The sequence below is a fragment of the Oryctolagus cuniculus genome, chromosome 3 (genome assembly GCF_051225735.1).
Source record: "Oryctolagus cuniculus isolate XC-2025 breed Fujian yellow rabbit chromosome 3, ASM5122573v1, whole genome shotgun sequence".
Lineage (NCBI taxonomy): Eukaryota > Metazoa > Chordata > Mammalia > Lagomorpha > Leporidae > Oryctolagus > Oryctolagus cuniculus.
The window spans coordinates 184,577,426-184,602,915 of NC_142869.1; the positions used below are offsets into that span (position 1 = coordinate 184,577,426).

The 25,490-nt window shown below is 57.1% G+C and overlaps 1 protein-coding gene and 1 pseudogene across 1 annotated transcript in view; both read left to right on the forward strand.

The window, feature by feature from the left end:
• KIAA1549 (KIAA1549 ortholog) overlaps nucleotides 1-25,490 on the forward strand; it is a 146,986-nt gene that overhangs the window by 15,000 nt on the left and 106,496 nt on the right. The window lies entirely within an intron of this gene.
• On the forward strand, nucleotides 8,551-17,349 carry LOC149127654 (uncharacterized; annotated as a pseudogene).

The following is a 25,490-nucleotide window of genomic DNA, read 5'->3' on the forward strand; positions in this document are numbered from 1 at the left end:
CAGCTCTCGGCTGTGGCCAGGGAGTGCAGTGGAGGATGGCCCAGGTGCTTGGGCCCTGCACCCCATGGGAGACCAGGAAAAGTACCTGGCTCCTGCCATCGGATCAGCACGGTGCCCCGGCCGCAGTGGCCATTGGAGGGTGAACCAACGGCAAAGGAAGACCTTTCTCTCTGTCTCTCTCTCTCACTGTCCACTCTGCCTGTCAAAAAAAACAAAAACAAAAACAAAAACACCTTGATTTGTTTATTTGAAACACAGAGCGAGAGAAGGAGAGCGAGAGAGCGAGATCATCCGTGTACTGGTCCACTCCCTAAATGCCCGCAGCAGCTGGGGTGAGCCAGGCTGCAGCCAGGAACCAGTAGCTCCATCCAGGTCTCCCACGTGCTGGCAAGGACCCAAGTGCTTCCTGGGGTGTGCATTGGCAGGAAGCTGGGTTGGGAGCAGAGGTGGTCCCTGAACCCAGGCACAGCGCTCTGGGGTGGCTTAACTTGTCGCACCAGACACCTGCCCAGGCCCCATGGCGTTCTCGGGTGTGCACACGCGTCTGGCCCACTTCCCCCTTCTATAAGCCAGTCCCGTTGGATTAAGGATCCGCCTACTTCAGTGCGACTTTATCTCACCTACTTAAATCTGCAGTAACCCTGTCCCATGGAAGGGCACACTTTGGGGTCCTAGGGGCCAGGACTCCAACACAGTTCTCCTCGCATCGAGGGTGCTGACGGTTTGGAGGATGCATGAGGGCCAGCCGCTCAGTGGTCTGAGGGAACAGTGCTCCCAGCAGGTCAAGTGCGGCCTTAAGGAGGAAAGAGGTGCATATCCCGGCAGTGCAGAGGGCACGGGGGTGTGGGAGGCTCAGATGTGAGGGGAGAGCATGCGGGGGTGGGGCGCCACGGCGGGGTTTGGATCTGAGGCTCGGATGATGAGGCTTAAAGGGTGTTGCACGTTGAAAGAAATAGAAGAAGAAGAGGTATAATTAAGAAAACAAGTCACCCCAGATCTTGGTCCTCAGAGGTCACTGCTGTGGGATTTCGGTGTCTTTCTGACTGTTTTTGACGCTTGTAAGCACGCGCATGCACACACACACAAAGCACAAGTGTCCTCTTCTGGAGCGTTGTTTGGCGCTTCACCCTCAGAATCTGGATGTGGTCGGAGCTCATTCACGTCGGGACTCTGCTCGCTGCGTGGCCGGTCTGTATCACACTGGACTGTGCCCTGCTGCCGGGTGCTTGTACTGCTCGCTGCGTGGCCGGTCTGTATCACACTGGACCGTGCCCTGCTGCTGGGTGCTTGTACTGCTCGCTGCGTGGCCGGTCTGTATCACACTGGACCGTGCCCTGCTGCCGGGTGCTTGTACTGCTCGCTGCGTGGCCGGTCTGTATCACACTGGACCGTGCCCTGCTGCTGGGTGCTTGTACCGCTTTCAGCTTTTGCCGTTGTTGGGAGGACCCTGCCTCGAGCATCTTCGTGCGTTCGTCTTTGTGTGCTTCTCTGATGACTTCCTTGGGGAAAATTCCCAGAGATGGAACTGCTGGATGGGGCAGCGTGCACATAACCGTCTGCTCTGCTCTGCCGGCTGGCTCTCTAGAAAGGCTGAAGTGATCTGGATTCCCTCCAGCAGTGAATCAGGGTGCCGGTGTTGCTGCACCCTCCCGTGGGGCTGTCATCAGCCTTTATGCCTTTGCCACGTGCACAGGGGAGGAATCCCTTCTCCATTCTCTCCCGCAGCAGTCTCAGGGCTGCCTGGGAAGACGATAATGCCCTTGAGGGCAGCTGTTGGCTGCAGCGGCCACGTCGCTGCTTGGGGAGCCTGCTCTGCCTGTCGGAGGGGAGCCTGGCTTGTGTGCCGCCTCCGCTGCTTCCCGCGCAGCCTCCTGCTGACACACACCTGGGAAGCAGCAGATGGTGGCTCTAGTACTTGGGTCCCTGCCACCCACATGTGGGACCCAGATTGAGTCCTGTGATCCTGGCTTCCGCCTGGCCTAGCAGGCATTTGGGGAGTCAATCAGCCAATGGAAGATCTTTCTGGCTCTCTGCTTGTCAAATACAATGAACATACATAAATAAAATTTAAAAAATCCCCAGGAATCACAGAGTGTTTGCCATGGACCAAACGTTGTATGAGACGTCGTGTGTCTTGTGTAATCTCAGTGAGGTGGGCACTGTTATCATACCCATGTTACCAGGAGGAGAATAAGTCTTAGGCTTCCTAACTTGTTCTGCGTCACAGAGCTGCTAATGGTTCCCCGAGCCCAGAGGCGGGCTTGTGCCCTCCCAGCAGGCTTTGAGAATGACTCTGGGGCCAGCACTGTAGGTTAATCCTCCTGTGGCACTGGCATCCCATGTGGGCACTGGTTCTAGTCCCCGCTGCTCCTCTTCCAGTCTAGCACTGGGAAAGCAGTAGAAGATGGCATAGGTGTTTGGGCCCCTGCACCTATGTGGGAGACCCGGAAGAAGCTCCTGGCTTCAGATCTGCGCAGCTCTGGCTGTTGTGGCCACTTGGGGAGTGAACCAGCAGACGGAGGACCTCTCTCTCTCTCTCTCTCCCTCTCACTGTCTGTAACTCCACCTCTCAACTAATAAATAAATATTAAAAAAAAAAAAAAGAATGACTCTGGGGCCAGCATTGTGGCATAGCCAGTAAAGCCACTGCCTGCGACACAGGTGTCCCATATGGGTCCCCGTCTGAGTCCTGGCTGCTCCACTTCCGATCCAGCTCCCTGCTAATGGCCTGGGAAAGCAGCAGAAGATGGCGCAGGTGCTTGGGCCCCTGCACCTGCATGGGAGACCAAGGATGAAGCTCTGGCCCAGTCCTGGCCGTTGTAGCCATTTGGAGAGTCAGCCAGTGGATGGAAGATCTCTTTGTCTTTCCCTCTTTCTCTCTGTAACTCTGCCTTTCACATTAATGAAATAAAATTAAACAAAAAACAATGACTGATTTCTCCCTCACAGACTTAGCTTGTGTGGTGGAATATGCTCTGTGGACAGAGGGCCACAGTTGGCGACACCCATGGCCCCTGTCCAAGCCCTGCCGTGTCAGACCCTGACTGTGAAGGCACACCCGGGCCTGGTGCTTTGCCCCCGTGCTGATTAAGGGGGATAAATGAAGCTGGTGTTTGAGAACCACAGTGTTGTGTGGCTGCCATTTGCTTTATTTCAGCAGATTGGACGTTTTGACAGTAGATCATTCTAGAAAGCTCAACTCCGGGTAGTGAGCCATGGTCCATTTCTTCCACCACAGAGACTATTACCTACCTACCTACCTACCTACCTTTCTTTCTTTCTTTCTTTCTTTCTTTCTTTCTTTCTTTTTTTAAAGGATTTTTAAAATTTACTTGACAGGTAGAGTTACAGTCAGTGAGAGAGAGAGAGAGAGAGAGAGACAGAGAGAAAGGTCTTCCTTCTGTTGGTTCACCCCACAATGGCCGATGCAGCCAGCGCACCACACTGATCCAAAGCCAGGAGCCAGGTGCTTCTTCCCCTGGTCTCCCATGCGGGTGCAGGGCCCAAGCACTTGGACCATCCTCCACTGCTATCCTGGAGCCACAGCAGAGAGCTGGACTGGAAGAGGAGCAGCTGGGACTAGAACCAGCGCCCATATGGGATGCCAGTGCCGCAGTTGGAGGATTAACCAAGTGAGCCACGGCGCCAGCCTGAGGCTAATACATTTCTTAACACTGAGAGACATCTGCCTGCTGCATTTCCTCTTTTCTCACGTCCTGGGCCATATCCATGGTTTTGATGACACTTTATTTTGTTTTGACTGTACTGTTTTCTGTGGTTTGTTTGTGACAGCGAAGTATGTGGGCATAATACCTCTTCTTTGCTAATAAATTAGCTTAAGCCACTGGTTGGAAATCAATTTCTCATTAACTTTGAGATTTTGGTGGGAGGAAGTTGATGCCTGAGAGTAAGCACCTTGTTCAAAGCGCAGCCAACATAGCGAGCTGTCCTGCTGCCGTTGTTTTGTGTGTGTGCCCTTGAGCCTTTTAATTCTTCATGAAGCGCAGTGTGTTAACGCCTGTGGTCTTGCCCGGATCTAGGGTATGGTTTGACATTCTTGGTCATTTCCAGAAACTTGGTCCTGCAGGTGTCCCTGCACCCCCTGCCAGTCTCCCCACCTGGGTCGTGTTGACAACCTACAAATTCCTCTGTTCCCTCTGACACTCAGTGTCCAGCTCCCCACATGTGGGAAACACGATGCAGTCGTAGAATGTGTTCCCTGTCAGGAGAAACTCCTGAGGCTGCAGAAACAGCTCCCGAATCTCCCTGGCTTCCGACTCCCCCTCGCAGGACTTTCCCTTTGTCGCTTTCCTGTGCCTTTTGAAAGTGGTCTGGGTCTGGGAATTTTGCCCGCCTGGATCCTGTGTTTTGTTCCTCTAACCTTGTCTTGGGTCTTCTGGTGTCAGACTGCACGCCTGCCACAGGCCAGCTGTGTGGGCACGGATGGAGCGCTCGCTGTCCTGTCTGGGCACGGAGCTGGCTGTTGGGGAGCCTAGAGAAACGTGGCGGCCAGTCGTGGTTCTCAAGGAGCCCGGCTGGGCAGGAGAGGAGGCCTCGTGTGTAGAGAACTGTCCAGCAGTGGGCTGGGTGCGGTCCTGGGGGACCGCAGTGGGGAGGCAGAGAGGCTACTGTGCAGCGGTAAAGGACCAAAGAGCCGCAGGGAGTCTTGTTTTTTTTTGACAGAGTGGACAGTGAGAGAGAGAGACAGAGAGAAAGGTCTTCCTTTGCCGTTGGTTCACCCTCCAATGGCCGCCGTGGCCGGCGCGCTGCGGCTGGCGCACCGCGCTGATCTGATGGCAGGAGCCAGGAGCCAGGTACTTATCCTGGTCTCCATGGGGTGCAGGGCCCAAGCACCTGGGCCATCCTCCACTGCACTCCCTGGCCACAGCAGAGAGCTGGCCTGGAAGAGGGGCAGCCGGGACAGAATCCGGCGCCCCAACCGGGACTAGAACCCGGTGTGCCGGCGCCGCTAGGCGGAGGATTAGTCTAGTGAGCCCGGCGCCAGCAGGGGAGTCTTGTTTTAAGGTGCGAGGAAAGATGGCGCCTTCTTTGGTGCTAAGGCTGAGTGTTGTTCCAGTGTCTCCTGCTGCGTAACAGATCACCCCACCCGGAGTGGCTTAGAGCATAATGACTTCTTTTTCTTTTTAAAGATATATTTGTTTATTTTAGAGGCAGAGTTACAGACAGAGGAAGAGAGAGAGACAGACAGACAGACACAGAGAGAGAGAGGGAGGGAGGGGTCTTCCATCTGCTGGTTCACTCCCTAGATGTCTGCAATGGAGTGAGCTGTGCTGATCCAAAGCCAGGAGCCAGGAGCTTCCTCCAGGTCTCCCACATGGGTGCAGGGGCCCAAGCGCTTGGGCCATCTTCTTCTTCTTCTTTTTTTAAAGATTTATTTGTTTATTTGACCAGAGTTACATACAGAGAGAAGGAGAGGCAGGAAGAGAAAGAGAGAGAGAGAGGTCCTCCATCCGCTGGTTCACTCCCCAATTGGCTGCAATGGCCAGAGCTGCACAGATCCGAACCCGGGAGCCAGGAGCCTCTTCCCGATCTCCCACATGGTGCAGGGGCCCAAGGGCTTGGGCCATCCTCTATTGCCCTCCCAGGCCACAGCAGAGAGCCGAAGTGGAAGAGGAGCAGCTGGGACTCGAACAAGTGGCCATATGGGATACTGGAACTACAGGCTTTGGCTCTACCCTCTATGCCACAGCACCAGCCCTACTTGGGCCATCTTCCACTGCTTTCCCAGGCCATCAGCAGGGAGCTGGATCAGAAGTAGAGCAGCCGGGACTTGAACCGGCGCCCACCTGGGATGCGGGTGCTGCAGGTGGAGGCTTAAGCCCATGACACCACAGTGCCAATTCCATCAGTGACTTCTGACTGGTGCTGTGGGTCAGGAGTTTGCACAGGGCTCCTCTGAGCCTTCCTGGCTGGGGTTGCTCACCTGACTGAGGCTGGCTGGTACGGGGCTGGGCTGTGAGGCTCCACAGGGCTTCCCTCCCTGGCGTGGAGCTCAGTTTCCGTCACAGACCTTTGCTGTCCCTTTTCACGTGGATGGTGGGGCTTCCCTGGAGCCTGGTGGTCTCAGTGTGGCGGGACTCGGTATCGGGCAGCTGCTCTGTGAGGGACGAGGCAGAAGCCAGTCCTCTCGAGACCCGGGCTTGAAAACCTGAGAAGCCACCAGACCACTGCCTCTCCTGCATTCTGTTGGGCAGGCAAGTCATGCGGCAGCCCAGGTTTAAGGGCCAGGAGGGAGCAGGGGCTGCCCACTGACGGTGGAATGGCACACACCTCTGAACTGAAGGGAAGAGCACCGTTCTTGGAGGTAGCTCCTGCAGGCACACAGTGGTTCGAGGCAGTGGAGAGAAAGAGAAAATCCTGGAGAAGGTTCTCCGAGCAGTCGGGGTCGCTCAAAGAATGGAGCATGCACTTGCCACCTGCCAGGCGTGCTCCTAGGCACGGCGTGTATTGCATGAAGCCACGTACCGCCGCCAACAGCCTGTCAGGCACACGTGTTAACCCTCTTACAGATGGAGAAGTGGGTAACTGACCGTGGGAGGGATTCAGACCCCAGAGCCTCACTGCACGGAGACAGTGGCGCCTGTGCCACCGCCACAGGCGGGGCGGTGGTGAAGGTGTGGGCTGATGCGGGAGTGGAGGGCACGGCGCCGTGGACGGAGCTGGTGTCTGACAGCTTCCATCCTCTGCTCATGGCGGGGTACCTGCTGAGGTGAGATGGGGCGGGTTGGGGCAGGTTGGGCTCTGGGAGAAAAGTGGTTTATTGTTTCGCTGTGCGTGGGTCATGGAAGACAGGACAGGTGAGTGGCTGGGGCCTGGCAGGCTGTTGGTGAGCTGCAGCTCCGTCCTTGGCCCTGGGGCTGGGGGTTCTGCTGGGGGGCTCGGCAGCCCAGGTCCCTCGTGGGGCTGACCCCAGGCTGGTGCCTTCGGCCCCTGAGAAGAGGCTGGGGGTCTGCTGCCCAGGCGCTGTGACTGCCTTGGTCCCACAGCATTTCCCCTGGAGGCGCTATGAAGCCAGCACTTTGTCTGTGGGGCTGGAGAGGAGAGACCAGACGTGTCCAGGCCCGCAGACTCCCCTCAGCTTTCAACCCGGCGCCCATGCACGGCGCTCTTCGGGTCAGACTGCTCCTGGCACCACGCTGAGTGCCACGCTCTTTGGAGGACCCAAGGATGTGGGCACTGACCACCGCCCAGGCCAGCTGAGAGGCAGGTGGCGCCTGCTGCTCAGGCTGAGATGTCCCACGGCCTGGGCGGCCCAGGGGACCCGCGGAGGGTTGGGGCTGCCGGGTGGAAGGCTGCTCTGCCCTGCCGTCTCTTGTGCTTGCCTGCACCGGGTGGGTTGCGGCGCGCCTGTCATTTCCAGCACTCTTACCATTTATGTCCCTGGGCGCTTGGCTTCATACTGGTTTGACCTTGGTGGAAAATCCAGAAGACGCTGGTGCGCACTTGCTGGCCCTTTATCGAGAAAAGCACATTGAGTGTGGACAGAACAGCTCTGCAACCTCAGGCTGCAGACAGGCTCGGGTCTGCCCGCGGTGTCTGGGAGGTTGGGCCGGTGCCGCTGTTGGAAGCTTCTAGTGTGTGAACATCGTTTCCCTGGCTGCTCCGTGCAGAGCTCCAGGGGACAAACTCTGGGCCTTGCTGGCTCAGTCGGCCTTCGACCAGTTGAAGGTGGGACCACCACTCGAGTTCCCACTCTGCCTTGGGGTGATTTTTGACACACATCACGTCTCTTCCTCGCCAGGGGAGCAGAGGTCTCTTCTGTCTTTTGCCCTTGGATCTGAAAACGGACCCGGTACTTTGTGGCCATGATGTGGGACTGAGGATCGTCTTGGAGAGCAGTGGGTGTGAGGCTGGCTCCTGCCCTTGACCGGCAGCTCGGTTCTGTGGGGTCACCGGTTTACAGCTCACGGACATTAAAAGTCCACATCTATTTTTTTTTTTTTTTTTAAAGATTTGAGGCAGAGGCAGAGTGAGAGAGGTCTTCCATCCACTGGTTCACTCCCCAAATTCCACATCAATTTTTAAAGGGATCAGTTTATGGTGCCTCCAGTCAGTGGTTCTCATTTGATATAGATTTTAAACAATTTATTATTTTTTGAGATAACATTTTTAAAAAGATGTATTTATTTGAAAGGAAGAGAGAGAGAGGGAGGTCAGTCAGTTGGTTCGTCTTGCACCTGCTGGTTCACTCCCCAAGTGACTGCAACAGCTGGGACTGGGCCAGAACAAAGCCAGGAACCAGGAGCTCCCCAGGTCTCCCCTGTACTTGGGCTTTCTGCTGCTGCTTTCTCGGGTGCACCAGCAAGGAGCTGGATCAGAAGTGGGGAAGCCGGGACTAGAACCGGCGCTCACACCGGATGTCTGCGTCACAGGAGGCAGCTCAACTGCACTGTGTCTGAGATAACGTAGTTTTAATTTACATTCAGTCAAAGACTTACTGGCCCCACTAGGTAAAGATTTTGGCCAATAAAAGTAAAAGACCACGGCCCTGCAGGAATACGGGCACAGGGTGTGCGCAGCAGTCGGGGAATGGTGCTGGCGCTCACTTACGTAAGTGACCTTTGAAACAGTCGCCAAGGTGGGAAAAGTGTAGTAGTGTGTGATTCCTTGACAGCTGTTTGAAACAAAGCTCCACAAAGCCCTGTTTGCTGTTGTAGGCTTAACCAGCGTTGGTTTATGGCTGACATGTTTCATGCTGAAGTAGCTGATAACCCACATGCACATTACAAGTGAGCATAAAAAGATTGCCTTCTTTTCCTTCATATGGGAAACAAACATACAGACCCTGCGTCCTGCGCTGTTGGATCTCTCCACCGTAGCCCCGCCTCCCTTTTCCCAGGGGACACCCAGTGCTGAAACAGGTGAGTGAGTGAGTGAGTGGGGTACTTTCCTCATTGTCTGTTGTTATAACGTGTGGTGGGCTTTTGGCTTTCTGTGTGGCCACTCAGCTTGAGGGAGTGCGCTGCTGTACCCTTGAGTTTCAGAATAGTGTTAAATCCTTCTTCTCATCGCCATTTGGCTGTCAGTTGTTGTGGCCATGCCAAGCCAGTCAGTATTTCCTGAGAGTGGGAGCCATGCACCTTCCCGGACAGAAGTGTTGGGGCCATGCCAGTGCTGTGTGTCTTCCTGGACGGTCACTGCGTGGTCCCAGGGAGGAGGTGTGTCCATGCTCAGGGCTGGGCCAGTGCTGTGTGTCTTCCTGGACGGTCACTGCGTGGTCCCAGGGAGGAGGTGTGTCCATGCTCAGGGCTGGGCCAGTGCTGTGTGACTTCCTGGATGGTGACTGTGTGGTCCCAGGGAGGAGGTGTGTCCATGCTCAGGGCTGGGCCAGTGCTGTGTGTCTTCCTGGACGGTCACTGCGTGGTCCCAGGGAGGAGGGTCTGCTGTCTATGCTCAGGGCTGGGCCTGTGCTGTGTGTCTTCCTGGACGGTCACTGCGTGGTCCCAGGGAGGAGGGTCTGCTGTCTATGCTCAGGGCTGGGCCTGTGCTGTGTGTCTTCCTGGATGGTGACTGCGTGGTCCCAGGGAGGAGGTGTGTCCATGCTCAGGGCTGGGCCAGTGCTGTGTGTCTTCCTGGACGGTCACTGCGTGGTCCCAGGGAGGAGGTGTGTCCATGCTCAGGGCTGGGCCAGTGCTGGGTGTCTTCCTGGACGGTCACTGTGTGGTCCCAGGGAGGAGGGTCTGCTGTCCATGCTCGGGGCTGGGCCAGTGCTGTGTGTCTTCCTGGACGGTCACTGCGTGGTCCCAGGGAGGAGGTGTGTCCATGCTCAGGGCTGGGCCAGTGCTGGGTGTCTTCCTGGATGGTCACTGCGTGGTCCCAGGGAGGAGGTGTGTCCATGCTCAGGGCTGGGCCAGTGCTGGGTGTCTTCCTGGACGGTCACTGTGTGGTCCCAGGGGGGAGGGTCTGCTGTCCATGCTCAGGGCTGGGCCAGTGCTGTGTGTCTTCCTGGATGGTGACTGTGTGGTCCCAGGGGGGAGGTGTGTCCATGTTCAGGGCTGGGCCAGTGCTGTGTGTCTTCCTGGGTGGTGGCTGCTTGGTCCCAGGGAGGAGGTATCTGGTGTCCATGCTTTGGGGCTGCAAGGCGCAGGCACCTGTCCTGTCTGGTCTTGGGAGAGGAGGAGCAGCTTCGGCTACAGCACCAGGGAGAGAGAAGTCCAGTTTTCAATGACAATTCCAGGCACGGCTGTCATCCTGGGAAGCATGTGGGAGACCATAGATTGCTCCTGAGTTGTAGAATTCTACAGCTGGGAAGCTGTATCAGTAGTCACAAGTATGTCGATTTCTGCCCCGTGACCCTGCAGCTTGGGATCCAGGCTGGAGAAGCTGGGGCCTCTCCTTTCAGGGCATAGCCTGCAGCTGTGTTTCAGCCTCTCTGTCGTTCTGTTTGAGCCTGGGGCTTGGGTTAGGGCCCTGCCTTGGCTGGGAGAGAAGGGGCTTCCTGAGCGACAGTGGTGGCTAAATCGGTGCCGTGGTAGAGGGAGCGGTCCCCACAGCGAGGCTGGCGGAGTGGTTGCTGGGCGTGGTGGAACCACAGATCTGCGCTCTGATGGCCTGTGTGTGGGGATACATGCCCGTGTGCTCCACACACATACATGAACACATGTAATCAGGCTAAACATGTGCACGTGTCCAGAGGGTGACGCTCAAGGGTGAAGAAAGAAATTCGAATTAGGCATTTCGCAGAAGGCAGCACGGGCCATCCGAAGTGTGAGCGTCATGGGCACAGGTGTAGGCTGAGAGCAGTGTGCTCCAGAGGCAGGCGGAGTTCCGTGTGCCTGGGGAGGCAGCTGCACAGACAGAGGTGTGGACTCGTAGCAAAGTGCGTGGGAGCCTGGGGAGGCCGGAGGACCCTGGGGAGGCCGGAGGAGCCTGGGGAGGACGGAGGACCCTGGGGAGGCCGGAGGAGCCCGGGGAGGCCGGAGGACCCTGGGGAGGCCGGAGGAGCCTGGGGAGGCCGGAGGAGCCTGGGGAGGACGGAGGACCCTGGGGAGGACGGAGGAGCCTGGGGAGGCCGGAGGAGCCTGGGGAGGCCGGAGGAGCCTGGGGAGGACGGAGGACCCTGGGGAGGCCGGAGGACCCTGGGGAGGACGGAGGAGCCCGGGGAGGACGGAGGAGCCTGGGGAGGCCGTGAGAGTAGGATGGAGGTCAGGAGGGGCAGCAGGCGGCTGCGGGACACCAGGTGGCTCCACAGGTGCTGCTGAGTAAAAGGTGTGTGTGTGTGTGGAGAGAGCGAGTGCGCGAGCGAGCCCATCCTCTGCTGGTTCACTCTCAGTCGCCCCACGCCTGGGGCTGCAGTCTGGGACTAGGGCTCAGTTCAGATCTCACAGGTGAGCAGGACCCAGGTTCCCCCCAGGGCTGCAGCAGGAGGGGTCTTCAGTGTGCAGGGGGGCTGGCGCTCGGGCTGGGAGGTGGGCACGATTGGCGTTTTCACTGCCCAGGCCAGGATGCCCACATGTGTGCTTTCATAAAGTGGTGGGCCAAGGCATATAATTTGACTGTTGGTTTCTGTTTGTGCCTTTGAAAATTTGTTTGAAAGGCAAAGGAGTTTGGAGAGAGATCTCCCATCTGCCCAGGTTCACTCTGCAAACGCCCACTGAGGCAGGATCTGAACCCAGGTCCCCCTTGTGGGTGACAGAGACCCAGACACCTGAGCCATCGCCTGCTGCCTGCCAGGGTGTGCACCAGCAGGAGGCAGGACCCCGACCCCGGCACTCTGACGTGGGCAGCCAGGCAGCATCTCGGCCCCGGTGCTGGGTGCCCACCGGTTATATCCTGTTGGTGGGCCTCTCGGCTCTTCCTTGCCAGTGTGTTCACTGGGTTCATTGGGTCGCAAGGATGGTGTGGTCCACAGGCGGTGACGTCTGGTTCGCTCGTCCTAGCTTCCCGTAACCTGCCTGGATTAGTAGAACAGCCCGGGAGTCCCCCTGCTGCCTGGTTTCTGTGTCCCGTCACACTGCCCTGGCCGTATGGCCAGTTCCCATCTGGGGAGCTGTGTTGTGCTGTGCTACGCCTCACCGCCTCAGCCACGCCTCACCGCCTCTGGGACGCCCTCTGCCCACGTGCGTGCCTGTGACTGTGCTGGCCGCTGAGCCTGACGTTTCTCAGCTAGGTGGGGAGCTGCCCGAGCACGGAGGTCTTGCCCATTTCAAGCTGAAGCCTTTCTTCCTGGCACAGAAGAGGCCCGTGCTCAGTGGCGGCGGCATTGTTGGGTGGATGGGGGAGGAGGGAGTGGAGCTGCATGGAGCGTGGTGGCTTCTCCCCAGACGTGGAGCCGATGCACAGAGCCAGGCCCCCCGTTCACCGTTCCCGGCCCCTTGCCTGCTTCTCCTCCTGCGTCCCAGCTCAGAGCCCCACTCAGCACCCTCTCCTCTCCTTTAGATTTTAGCGCCATCTTGTTCCAGGGCCAAGCTGCATCCTCCTGCCGGGCTGGTTCCGTGAACTTGGCTCCCTGAGGTTGATTAGCTGTCATTTTGAACTCAGTTCTGTCCCGGTGAGAGTGCTCTGAGGGAGCCTGTGTACCCCTCTCTATTAGAATCTTTAAAGTTTATTTGTTTCTAGTTATAAATGATACTGTTAGATACTTCAGAACATGTGGAAATATATCTAGAAGAACATCACCATCTTTGTGTCTGCCTCCAAGCAGTAACTGTTGCCTAAACCGTTCACGTGGGTCTTCCTAGTCTTACATTTAAGATACAGAGAAACCCACACACCCACACCCACACGCACACACATGGCACACTCTCATCTGCTGGTTCGTTTCCCAAGTGCCCCAGGGGCTGATGCCAGGGGCTGGCAGGAGCCTGACTACTGGAGCCATCACTGCTGCCTCGCAGAGTCTGCATCGGCACAAAGCTGGACTTAGGAGCAGAGCTGGGAATTGGAATCAGGTGCTTTAATGTGGCGTATGGGCATCTGAATTGCTATCATTCATTTGAAAGGGGGAGAGAAGGAGAGAAGGAGGGAGGGCGGGCGGGCGGTCTCTCTCTCATCTGCTGATTGACTCTCCAGATGCCTGCTGTAGCTGAGGTGGGGCCAGGACCAGGCCGAAGCCAAGAACTGGGGATCCGTTTGGGTCTCCCATGCAGGTTGCAGGGAACCAAGTACTTGAGCAGTCACCTGCTGTCTCTCTGGGTGCGCACTAGTGGAAGATGGGATCAGGAACAGAGCTGAGGCTCAAATGCAGGCACTTGGATATGGGATGTGGGTACCCCAGGCAGGGGCTAAACTTCTGTGCCAAATGCCGCCCCAGACCTACCTTTTAATTTCATGTTTCCCTGAACTTTTGAAGTCCCCTCGCAGTGGCTCTTGACCTTGTGCATGTTAGAGGCACCCGGGGAATTAGAGAACTCTGGGTCGTATCCAGCCATCTTAAAACAGTGCTGGGGGAGGGATCCAGGCATCCGCGCGGGGCCTGGGGTGTAGCAGCCCATGGCGAGGTCAGCCTCCCTGTGCCGTATCGTTCAGCCACGGCATGCCCCTGGGAAGCAGGTGTTTCTTTGCTCATTTTATAGAAGGCGACATTGGGAGAGGGTCGGGTGACCCCTTGGTAGTGGAGGTTGCAGCCCAGTTTGTTCAGTTCCGGGGCCGCTCTTTCAGTACCTGATTGTCGCTCCCCGTCTTCGTGGAGGAACGACACTGAACCCTGCCTAGGCTTCATATCTGAGTCACGGCACCATTATGTCGCTCCCCCTCTTCGCGGAGGAGCAACACAGGACCCTGTGCTGTTCTTTCGTCTGCTCGGCTCTCCCCGGGTTTGCTGCTGGTTCTTCCCGGGTTGGCTACCGACCCTTCCACCTCCGTGGAAGGGCGGTTCCCCCTGCCACATTCCCCACTTCCGCGGGGGAGCGGCACACCGCCGGCCGGCTCTCTCGGGGGCTGCACAGGTGTTCCCCTTAGATGTTCCTGGTGCATGGTCTCTCTCTCCTCCTTTATAGTCCTCCTCCGCCAATCCTAACTCGGCTGCCCACACGCCGAGTACGCTGCTCTCCTCCAATCAGGAGCAGGATCAGCTCCTGGAGGTCATCACTCAAGTTGGCAAGAGGCAGCTGAGTAGAAGCTGTTTCCTCCTCTCCCAGCGCCATATTGTGGGAGAGCAGATGCATAGAATAAGTCTTAATTCCAGTAACTTAGTCCAGTCCGAGTTGCTCCCCACACCTGATGGTGATGGCCTGGAGCCGGACTGTTGGGTTAGAGCCCAGCAGTTGTGTTCTGTGAGCTCAGAGTGCTCTGCCATGTGCACTGTGTTCCCCTGCCGTGTGCACTGTCTGTGTTCCCGTGCGTGTACACTGTGTTCCCCTGCCGTGTGCACTGTGTTCCCCTGCCGTGTGCACTGTGTTCTCCTGCCATGTGCACTGTGTTTCCCTGCCGTGTGCACTGTCTGTGTTCCCCTGCTGTGTGCACTGTGTTCCCCTGCCGTGTGCACCATCTGTGTTCCCCTGCCGTGTGCACTGTGTTCCCCTGCCGTGTGCACTGTGTTCCTCTGCCGTGTGCACTGTCTGTGTTCCCCTGCCGTGTGCACCATCTGTGTTCTCCTGCCGTGTGCACTGTCTGTGTTCCCCTGCCGTGTGCACCATCTGTGTTCTCCTGCCGTGTGCTCTGTGTTCCCCTGCCGTGTGCACTGTCTGTGTTCCCCTGCCGTGTGCACTGTGTGCCCCTGCCGTGTGCACCGTCTGTGTTCCCCTGCCGTGTGCACTGTGTTCCCCTGCTGTGTGCACTGTGTTCCCCTGCCGTGTGCACTGTCTGTGTTTCCCTGCTGTGTGCACTGTGTTCCCCTGCCGTGTGCACCGTCTGTGTTCCCCTGCCATGTGCAATGTGTTCCCCTGCCGTGTGCACTGTGTTCTCCTGCCGTGTGCACTGTGTTCCCCTGCCGTGTGCACTGTGTGCCCCTGCCGTGTGCACTGTGTTCCCCTGCCATGTGCACCGTCTGTGTTCCCCTGCTGTGTGCACTGTGTTCCCCTGCCGTGTGCAGTCTGTGTTCCCCTGCCGTGTGCACTGTGTTCTCCTGCCATGTGCACTGTGTTCCCCTGCCGTGTGCACTGTCTGTGTTCCCTTGCCGTGTGCACTGTGTGCCCCTGCCGTGTGCACCGTCTGTGTTCCCCTGCCATGTGCACTGTGTGCCCCTGCCGTGTGCACCGTCTGTGTTCCCCTGCCGTGTGCACTGTGTGCCCCTGCCGTGTGCACCGTCTGTGTTCCCCTGCCGTGTGCACTGTGTGCCCCTGCCGTGTGCACTGTCTGTGTTCCCCTGCCGTGTGCACCGTCTGTGTTCCCCTGCCGTGTGCACTGTGTTCCCTTGCCGTGTGCACTGTGTCCCTGCCGTGTGCACTGTGTGCCCCTGCCGTGGGCACCATCTGTGTTTTCCTGCCGTGTGCACTTGGCTCGTGGACTTTGCGCGTCCTGGAGTATAGAATTCCTGCCGACTCAGCAGTGCTCGCCAGGTTTGTTTTGTGAATTCAGGTTATCCCCGGAAGAATAACCTTCTAAGTTTTTGGCACTTTTTAAAAATCTGTGCTTTTCCCCTATCAGCAGTTTTGTGAGGAGAGCAGCTGTTGCTATTCCACATGTGGGTTTATAGCGTAAGCCGGTGCAGTGGTGCGTCTGGGGGTAGCTCTCTGGACTGCAGGCTGATGTGAGCAGGCAGTGGGGCCGGCCTTGTGTGCACAATCTGTCAGGAAGCGCAGGTGGAAGTGCCCAGGGAGGAGGGAAGTAGCTGGGGCGGCCAGGGCCAGAGACCCTAAGGTGGGGGAGCTCCGGGAGGCCTTGTGTCAGAGTCAGCTTACGGGGGGGGGGGCAGGTGTAGGAGCAGAGAGGCGGGCCTGAGCTCAGGGATGCAGGCCTGGGAGGTAACCGTGGTGACAGTGGGGCTGAGCTGAGGAGGAGCTGATACCAGTGCTCTGATGGGGTGTGAGGTTTCAGCCCCGGGGGGGGGCGGGGCAGGCCCAGGAGCGGAGGCAAGGAAGGAGCTCCCTGGGCAGGCCCAGGCTGCCACACAGTGCCTGAGCTGCCCCAAGTGTCCAGGCTCCCACTCGGTGCCTAGGCTGCCCCATGGTGCCCAGGCTGTCCCACGGTGCCCGGGTTCCCACATGGTGCCTGGACTGCCCTATGGTGCCCAGGATCCCACACGGTGCCTGGACTGCCCTATGGTGCCCAGGCTGTCCCATGGTGCCTGGGTTCCCACACGGTGCCCAGGCTGTCCCATGGTGCCCAGGTTCCCACATGGTACCCAGGCTGCCCCATGGTGCCCGGGCTGCCCCACAGTGCCCAGGATCCCACATGGTGCCCAGGCTGCCCCATGGTACCCAGGCTGTCCCATAGTACCCAGGCTCCCACACGGTGCCCGGGCTGCCCCACGGTGCCCAGGCTGCCGCACGGTGCCCGAGCGTGCAGGGAGCCCGGCCCTCCCAGAGCACTGGGATGGTTGCCATCCCTGGGAAAGGTGAATCAGAGGCTGCTGTTCTGGTGTCACGCTGTCTGTAAGAGGCCAGGACTCCCGAGGCTCCGATGTAACTCAGACTGCAGAGCGGCTTCCAGGCAGCCTCTCAGGACGTGGGGCTGTGCTCACAAGGCTCAGTCCCCTTCCTGGGGTCCAGGGAGGCGGAGAGCGGGCGACCAGCGCCTTTTCTCCTGTGCCCCACTTGCTGTGCTGGGAAGAGCCATTAGACGTGTTCAGAGGATTTCCTGAGCTTCATGCAAATATGGGTTTTGGGGGCCGGCACTGTGGCGCAGTGGGTTAAAGCCCTGGCCTGAAGCATCAGCATCCCGTATCCCGTTCTAGTCTCGCTGCTCCACTTCTGATCCAGCTCTCTGCCATGGCCTGGGAAAGCAGTAGAAGATGGTCCCAGTCCTTGGGCCCCTGTACCCGCGTGGGAGACTGGGAAGAAGCTCCTGGCTCCTGGCTCTCTGGATCTGTGCTCTAGATCAGCGCAGCACTGGCCATTGCGGTGATCTGGGGATGAACCAGCAGATGGAAGACCTCTTCTCTGTCTCTGCCTCTCTCTGTAACTCTTTCAAATAAATAAATAAATAAAATCTTTAAAAAAAAGAAATATGGGTTTTGAAATTAAATATCCTCACGTATACATTCCTTATGCTAATGAAATAATTTCTGACTTTTAAATTAAAATGTGAGATACAGAGAGAATTACTTATAGATACATATGGCTTGTGAACTTTGCAGGCTGATCACAGCCCTGCAACAACATGAAGACCAGGAGAACCCCGCTGTGTCTCCTTCCGGCCCCGCCCCCCCCCAGGCCCGTAGCCATGCTGGTTTCTAATGGCCGCGCCGTGAATGAGTGTGGTCACGGCACACTGACTCTAGCACAGTAGAGACCACGGAGCCTTGGCTCCTGTTGCCAGGGTAACCCGTGAACTAAGGCCACCGTGTTCATCTTAACCCACGGCGAGTGCTGGGGAGATGGCGGCTGGGCCCTGAGTTCAGGTGGGCTCTCTGCCCCTGAGAGTTCCTGGCTGAGGTGGTGGGGCTTGGTGTCCGTGACCTGGCCGTGGGTCCCCGCGAGCAGTCCTGGGATCTACTGCAGCTGTCCAGGGCCTGGGCCCTGCATCCTCACCAGGCCAGATGTGTCCTGGACTCTTCCTTAAAGCCGGAGCCTGAACAAGAGAGTGAGATGCCTGCAGATTCATTGGTTGCTTTTTCAGGAAGGTTTATTTATTTCTTTGAAAGGCTGCGACAGCTGGGGCTGGGCCAGGCTGAAGCCAGGAGACAGGACCTCCATCTTGGTCTCCCGTGTGGGTGGCAGGGGCCCAAGCACCTGACCGTCCTCTGCTGTGTCTTCAGGCGCACTAGCAGGGAGCCGACATGGAAGCAAATGGCGACTTAACCTGCTGTGTCACAGCACCAGCCCCTGGTTGGATCGTTTAATGCTGAAAGAACTTAAAGACCAGGGGTTTCTGTCTGCTCCTGAGAAGCTGAGCGCCGGCCACACGGAGCCCTCTTCGGGCACGTCTGGCTGTGCTGTTGGTGTGCGCGGGCCCTTGATCTCTGAGGTTGCCCGGGGCCTCTTCTCTCCCTGGCTTCGTGGGCATTTGTGCATCCAGTCTGCTGGGGTTGGAAGGCAGCCATGCACGTCTCAGGACACCGCAGGACCAAGCAAGTCCACTGTTTTCCAGCAGGTGTCTGAGTCGTGGGTCACGGCCTCTGTCCAGTCAGCAGACTCACGTTGTTACCTATCAGTGCGTTTTCTAGACTGCATCGTACTTTCACCTGGTTCAGAATTCGCAGGGCAGCCAGTGCCGAACAGTGGTGCACCCACCTGTTGTCCTGGAAGGGCGTCCCTACCTGCCGGACCCTTCCAGAAATGGTCGCTGCAAACACAAGCAGAAACGCGTGTGCCCCTTTTATGCGAAGGGCTTCTCCCGCCTGCTGTTCTGTGTTTTTCCTTTTCCGTTTCATCTCAACCTTAGATTGTTCCACCTCGTACTTAATGGACTTCCTCATATTTTGTTGTGCGTCATTTCTAGAATTCTTAAGATAATTTGAATTTGAATGCTTTAGGTTTGGTGTGTACTTCCTTTTCTTTTTTAAGGATGTGTTTATTTGAAAGGCACAGTGATGAGGGGGAGAAACGGGGGGGTAGGGAGAGAGAGAGAGAGAGAGACAGGGAACATGAATGCTTCGATCTGCTGGTTCACTCCCCATGTAGCCACAAGAGCCCGCTCTGGGCCAGCCTGGAGCCAGAAGGCAGCAGCTCTATCTGGGTCCCCACATAGGTTGCAGGGCGCAGGCAGGGGTCGTCGTCTGCTGCCTTCCCAGGTTGTATTGTCAGGAAGTTGGATTGGAAGTGCAGTAGCTGGGAATAGAACTTGTGCTCAGATATGGGATTCTGTCGTTCCAGGTGGTGGCTTACCCCGCTGTGCCACAGTCCTGGCCCCGAGCTGTGCACTTTCTAGTTCTCCCAAATCCCTGCTCCTCTGCTGCTTTGTGCCTGGGCCCAGGAGGCACGTGCACTTCTCTGCAGGTCCTGGCCATCCTTCAGTACTTCTTTTTTCTTTTTTTAGTTTATTTGACAGATAGAGTTAGACAGTGAAAGAGAGAGAGAGAGACAGAGAGAAAGGTCTTCCTTCCGTTGGTTCACCCCACAAATGGCCACTATGACCAGAGCTACGCTGTTCCGAAGCCAGGAGTCAGGTGCTTCCTCCTGGTCTCCAATGTAGGTGCAGGGCCCAAGCACTTGGGCCATCGTCCACTGCACTCCCGGGCCACAGCAGAGAGCTGGACTGGAAGAGGAGCAACCAGGACTAGAACTGGTGCCCATATGGGATGCCGGCGCCGCAGGTGGAGGATTAACCTAGTGAGCCATGGCGCCAGCCCCCATCCTTCAGTTCTGCCCCGAGTCCCGCTTAGGCCGGGAAGGTGGTCCCCAGCCGCACCTTACATTAGTTTTGGGAGTTCTGTTCCCATTGGAATCACACTTAATCGTCCTTGCCGGCCCAGAATGAGCGGGTTCCTCATGGCTCTCCTTCTCCTCTTCTCTGGCACCTGGCAGATAATAAATGCTGACTTGGTGAGCCGGGCGACCTCCATGTGTTAACAGCTCAGAGTTGGTCGCCTCTCAGTACTGGTTAGGATGGGCTTTGTGCTAGAATCCTGTATATGGGATAGTAGCAAAATACAGGCTTTTGGTCTCTATAGTGGGCAGTAGGAAGAAAACAGGACTTTGGTTTACTTCTTTTGGAAAGTTTTATTTAGTTAGTTATTTGAAAGCAAAGTGACACAAGGAGAGACAGGGATCCTCCATCCACGGCTTCATTTTTCAAATGGCCACAGCTGAGTCAGGCTGAAGCCAAGGCCAGAGGCTCCATCTGGGTCTCCCACATGGGTGATGGGCCCCCAGCACCTGTCACCACCTCCCAGGTGCATCAGCAGGAGGCGGGCTGGGAGTGGGATGCTGCAGCACCCACTCTGCTTCCTTTTTTAAACGTCTGTTTTGCATGGAGAAGTTGAGTTTGTGATCTGACGTGTGGATTAACTCTGACACCCTCGCTTGGTCTGTATGAGGCGCATGGAGAGTACAGCACCCTCCGGACACACAGGCGGGGTTGGAGCGTTTGTTACCGGCTTCTTGTCTTTCTGTGGCTCGGGGTGGATGGAAGTGAGTTTCAGGGTGTGTGTGTCATTCCAAGCTGCATATAAGCAAGTTTTCCCAGAGCAGACAAATGGCCTGCAGTGATTTTTTTGGTGGACACAGGGCTTGTGGATCGGAAGCAGTGTTAACGGTGCCGACACAGGGGAATACAAGGGGCAGAGCTGTCACTCCTGGGTGAGAGTCTTGCTGGTCCCTTTCCCACACCTGTGTGTCATGCAGAACCGTGAAGTGGGGGCTCGGCACAGCAGAAGTTTGCTCTCGCACGGTTCCGGAGGCCCGGAGGCCAGCATCAAGGCGTAGGCAGGGCCCCGCTCCCTCTGACGGCCATAGCGGGGACGCCTCCTTGCCGTGGCCAGCTGCCAGCATTTGCCGGCGCTCCTTGGCTTTCCCTGGCTGTGGCTGCATCCCTTCTGCCTCCCGTGTGCCTTCAGGTCGTCTTCCCTCTGTGTGTGTCTGCCTGGGCGTCCCCACGCCCCTCTCGCCAGCACGCCACGCCCTCACGGAGCCTGACTGCTTCCACGGAGACCCCTTTCCAGTGAGGTCACAGTCTGAGTGACAGCGGAGGGTAGGACTATGAAACTCCTTTCTCGGGGCGAGGGTCTCAGCAGGGAGAGAGGGAGACAGACGCTCATGAGGGGGGTTGGGGTGTGCGGCTGCCACCTGCAGTTATCCTCAAGGCGCCCAGCGAGCTTGGTCTTGCTTTCCGCAGTGACAGGCGCAGGAGGGAGATCACTTGCTGCGGGTTCCCTTCATCCTTTCAAAGATTGGCTTCGTGTTTGGTTTGTGATTCACACCATGAAGACAGCAGCCCGCGAGTTTAGCTTGCAAATAAATAGAAGCGCTGATGTGGAAGGGAGCTTGGACTTTTCCTCGAGGGGGTGTGTGGCCCAGCGGTGGGTGCCCTAGGGCTGCCAGGCAGGTGGGGCCCCGCCCTCCCCTGGAGGTGAGCGTGCAGTTGCTTAGCCTCCTCACCTGCGGAGTGGGCTGCGGGGCAGCCGTGCAGGGTTCCCGAGAAGTGCCCTGCACGGAACCCAGCATGCGGCAGCATGTCACCTGGCTGTCAGTAAGTTGGCTTAGCTCAGTTAATATTTCATCTCGGGGCAGTCGGTGAGCATGGTGAGGGTCCAGATTACTCAGGAGCCCGAGTGAGCCAACAGCGATTCTACAGCAGGGGACAGACGCAGTGACGTGGTGTGGAAGGGAGTGAGGCGCCGCTCCGTCCCTCCCGCCGGGTGTGACTGTGTTGATGAAGCAGAGCCGCTGGACGCTGTGCTTCTACCCAGCAGGCAGTGGGTGCTGGGGGCATCTGGGCCTCTGTCCCCAGGCCGAGATCTCCGTCCTCGGGGCCGCGGGGGTGCTGGGGGCCCCCAGGGGCTTCCGTATAGGACTGCCAGTGACCCCACCCCCTTTTTGGAGTTAAAATTCTGCTTTAGAAGGTCTTTGGTCTCCGAGAGGCTTCTCTTATTGTCCCATGGCCAACGAGAGAACGAGGAGTTGGGCAGTGTTTCAGGGCTCACTGAAGACGCCTGTGTTTCTTGCTTAGATCGCCCAGTGACCAAGGCCGCTGGTGCCTCTGGAGAGATCAGCCAAGGCCTACAGAGAAGCAGAGACCAGTTTCTAGAGGACAAGTTACAGCCAGTGTTCAAAGCGGACAAGAGAGCCTCACTCAGCGCATGTACCAGGGATGTATGACTTGGATTCCTGTTGTGATCCGTGAAGCCAGCCGAGGAGGGAAGAGAGAGACGAAGGGCGGATGATCCTGCAGGGGTGGGGAGAGCCCACGACAAGGGCTGGGAGAGGTGGGGGTGGGGCGCCTGGGTGGGTGTGTTCTTTGCTGAGCTTGCTGTTGACCTAGGCCTAGACGTCGCAGTTACCAGATGCCAGGAAAATCAGCCCTTCCCGGTCTCGGTTAAGAAGTGGTCTGTTTTAAAGAGATCCGTTGTACAGCATGGTGACCGCAGTGAATGAGGGTATTTTGTGTGCGTGATTCTGATGTGCCTGGAGTAGAACACGTGGCCACCTGGGCAGGAGTTGCCGGTCGTCGGGCAACATGGCACAGGGGGTTTGTGCCTGAAGCACAGCAGACACAGAGCACACAGAGAAAGCCAGAAAGTCTCATCAGCTCCAAAGCAGGGAGTCGCCTCTGGGGCCACAGGGCTGTGGGCTGCACCCGCCCCTTCACATTAGGGAGCCACGGTCCGCTTCTGCCCGGCACACAGTGTGGCACACGGCAGGTGCCAGCAGCACAGAGCTGGTGCCTGGACAGCAGCGGTCAGCGTGTGTGGACCGGGGCGTTCATAAGGCAGTGGTTAGCGCGGGGGAGGGCAGGACCCCACGGGGCCACCCCACCTCTCGGGGAGTCTGGGCGAGCCCTGGAAATCTGTAGTTTTGAAAGATCCACAGATGATTCTGAGAGCAGAAGCCCCCTTCGAGAGGCCCCGTGCTGGCAGAAGGGAAAGTCAGCCTAAGAAACACACAAGCTCACCCAGGTTAACTCGGGAAAAGGGTGCTTCGTTGGTAACCAGCAGTTTTTGTGTTTGAGCCTTCAGTTGTCTGCTTTAAAAAAAGTTCTGGTGAAGTATGCACAGCGTGGCATCTACCCTGCTGACCGTGGTAAAGTGGTTGATCCCATGGCACTTGGGCACAGCATGGCGTCTACCCTGCTGACCACAGTAAAGTGGTTGACCCCGTGGTACTCGGGCACAGCGTGGCGTTTACCCTGCTGACCACGGTAAAGTGGTTGATCCCATGGCACTGGGGCACAGCGCAGCATTTACCCTGCTGACCACAGTAAAGTGGTGGATCCCGTGGCACTCAGGCGCAGCGTGGCGTCTACCCTGCTGACCACAGTAAAGTGGTTGATCCCGTGGCACTGGGGCACAGCGTGGCATTTACCCTGCTGACCACGGTAAAGTGGTTGATCCCGTGGCACTCAGGCACAGCGTGGCATTTACCCTGCTGACCACAGTAAAGTGGTTGATCCCGTGGCACTTGGGCACAGCACGGCATTTACCCTGCTGACCACAGTAAAGTGGTGGATCCCGTGGCACTGGGGCACAGCGTGGCATTTACCCTGCTGACCACAGTAAAGCGGTTGATCTCATGGCACTGGGGCACAGCGTGGCATTTACCCTGCTGACCATGGTAAAGTGGTCAATCCCGTGGCACTAGGACACAGCGTGGCGTCTACCTTGCTGACCACGGTAAAGTGGTGGATCCCGTGGCACTTGGGCACAGCGCGGCATTTACCCTGCTGACCACGGTAAAGTGGTGGATCCCGTGGCACTGGGGCACTCGCAGTGTTTTGTTCATGCTCCTCCCCTGGGCAGCCACGCTCTGCCTCTGTCCCTCTGTCCGGCTGTTCTGCATAGTTCATGTGAATGGAATCGCACAATAGCTTTCACTTAGCGTAGTGTTCTCAAGATTTGTCGATGTTGAAGCGTGTGTCAGCCTTTCGTTCTTTCCATGGTTTGAACGATACTGCATTACATGCATATGCACTATGCTTTGTTTATGCGTTCCGTAGTGAATGGGCGTTTGGTGTGTTTCTCCCTGTTGGCTGTTGTACATAGTGGCGCTGTGAGCATTCGTGGGCACGTGTTTGTTGGAGCACTTCTCCATGTACTCAGGTGGGTGCCTGGAGCCGAGTCGCTGGGTGGGGGTGATTGTTTACCTTGCTGGGAGACCGCCCTGTGTTTTTCCACAGTGGATGCACCAGCAACAGCTGAGGGTTCCAGTTTCCCTACATCCTCACCAACACTTATTTTCCATTTTTAGAATAGGGCCATCCTGGCCCAAGTGCTTGGGCTCCTGTACTCACATAGGAGGCCTGGAAGAGGCTCCTGGCTCCTGGCTCCTGGCTTCGACCTGGCCCACCCCTGGCCGATGAGGCCATTTTGGGGAGTGGCCCAGCAGATGGAAGATCTCTCTATCTTCCCCTCTCTCTCTAACTCTGCCTTTAAAATAATAAAAAAATTTTTTTAAAAGAAAACTGATTTGAATAAGGCCCTCCTGTGGGTGTGAATTGGTATTTTGTTGTGTTTTTGAGTGTGTGTGTGTGTGTGTGTGTGTGTTTACTGAATGAAGCATGAAGTTGAACGTCTTTCCATGCACTTATTGGCAGTTGCATTGCTTTGGAGTTGAAGGTTCTTCAGATGCTAGTGCAGTGTGGGGGCCTGTTGGCTGAATACTAGTAGCGATTGGTTCAGGAGACCTGCAGGGTGACGCGGTGACTACGGTGTATTGAGATCTTGAAAATGCTGACAGCAGACCTGAGGTGTCCTTGAGGTCATCATTAGTTAGCTTGATTTAACTTCCACTCTGTAGCTGTATTTCAGAACATCACGTTGCACGTGATAAACATGCAGTTTTGTTAATTAGAAAAGTAAAAGCAAGAAAAATGTTATTCTGATGGGAAGCTGTGTGTCGTGCCTGGGCTGCAGGTGCTGGAGGCTGACTGATGAGGGTGCAGGTCCTGGCTCCCTGGCTCGGGGGCAAAGCAGAACTCGCCGTGCCTGCCTGTCCTGCTGTGGCATGCCGAGAACCGCGCCTCCGCCCTGGAGCTTTGTGAGCCTTGATGGGTCCCTTCGAAGCAAGCACTCTGGAGTCAGCCTGTCCCCCTTGCCAGTGAGAACCCTGCTTGTATCCCTCCTCCTAGGGCCTGGCAGGCGCCTGAGTCCTCGGAGGAGGAAGGACACACGCCCGTCTGTCGCATGAGGCCACAGGCAGCCGTTAGGAGGTTGCTGGTAGCAGGCAGGGCGTTTGGTCCATGGTGTTTCTTGCTTCTGTCCCAACCTCCAGCCCGCCCGTCAGCTAAAGGAGTGAGTGCATCGCAGTCCGATGTGCCCTTCAGCTCGGCAGCCCAACCCAGGTCCGAGTCGTCCGTGGCAGTGTCACAGGCAGTCACGGTGCAGAGCTGACCACGTGCTCCTGCAGCCTCAGTGTCCAAGAGCTTGTTTGTACAGTACCACTTTTATTTTTTAAAAGATACTTTTATTTATTTGAAAGAGTTACAGAGAGGGAGAGACACACATGGAGATCTCCCATCTTCTGGTTCACTCCCCAGTTGGCGACCGTGGCTGGAGCTGGGCCAGGCTGAAGCCAGGAGCTTCTGGGTCTCCCATGTGGTGTGGGACTCCAAGCACTTGGGCCATCCTCCACGGCTTTCCCAGGCCATTAGCAGGGAGCTGGATTGGAAGTGGAGCAGCCGGGACTTGAACCAGTGCCCAGGTGGGAGGCTGGCATTGCGGGTTGTGGCCCTACAATGCCACTTTTGAACTCTATGTGGACTTTCCTCGAGTTGGTGGGCCTGTGTCGATAGGCCATGAAGGCAGTTTTCCCTGATGCCATTTTTTCTTTTAAATA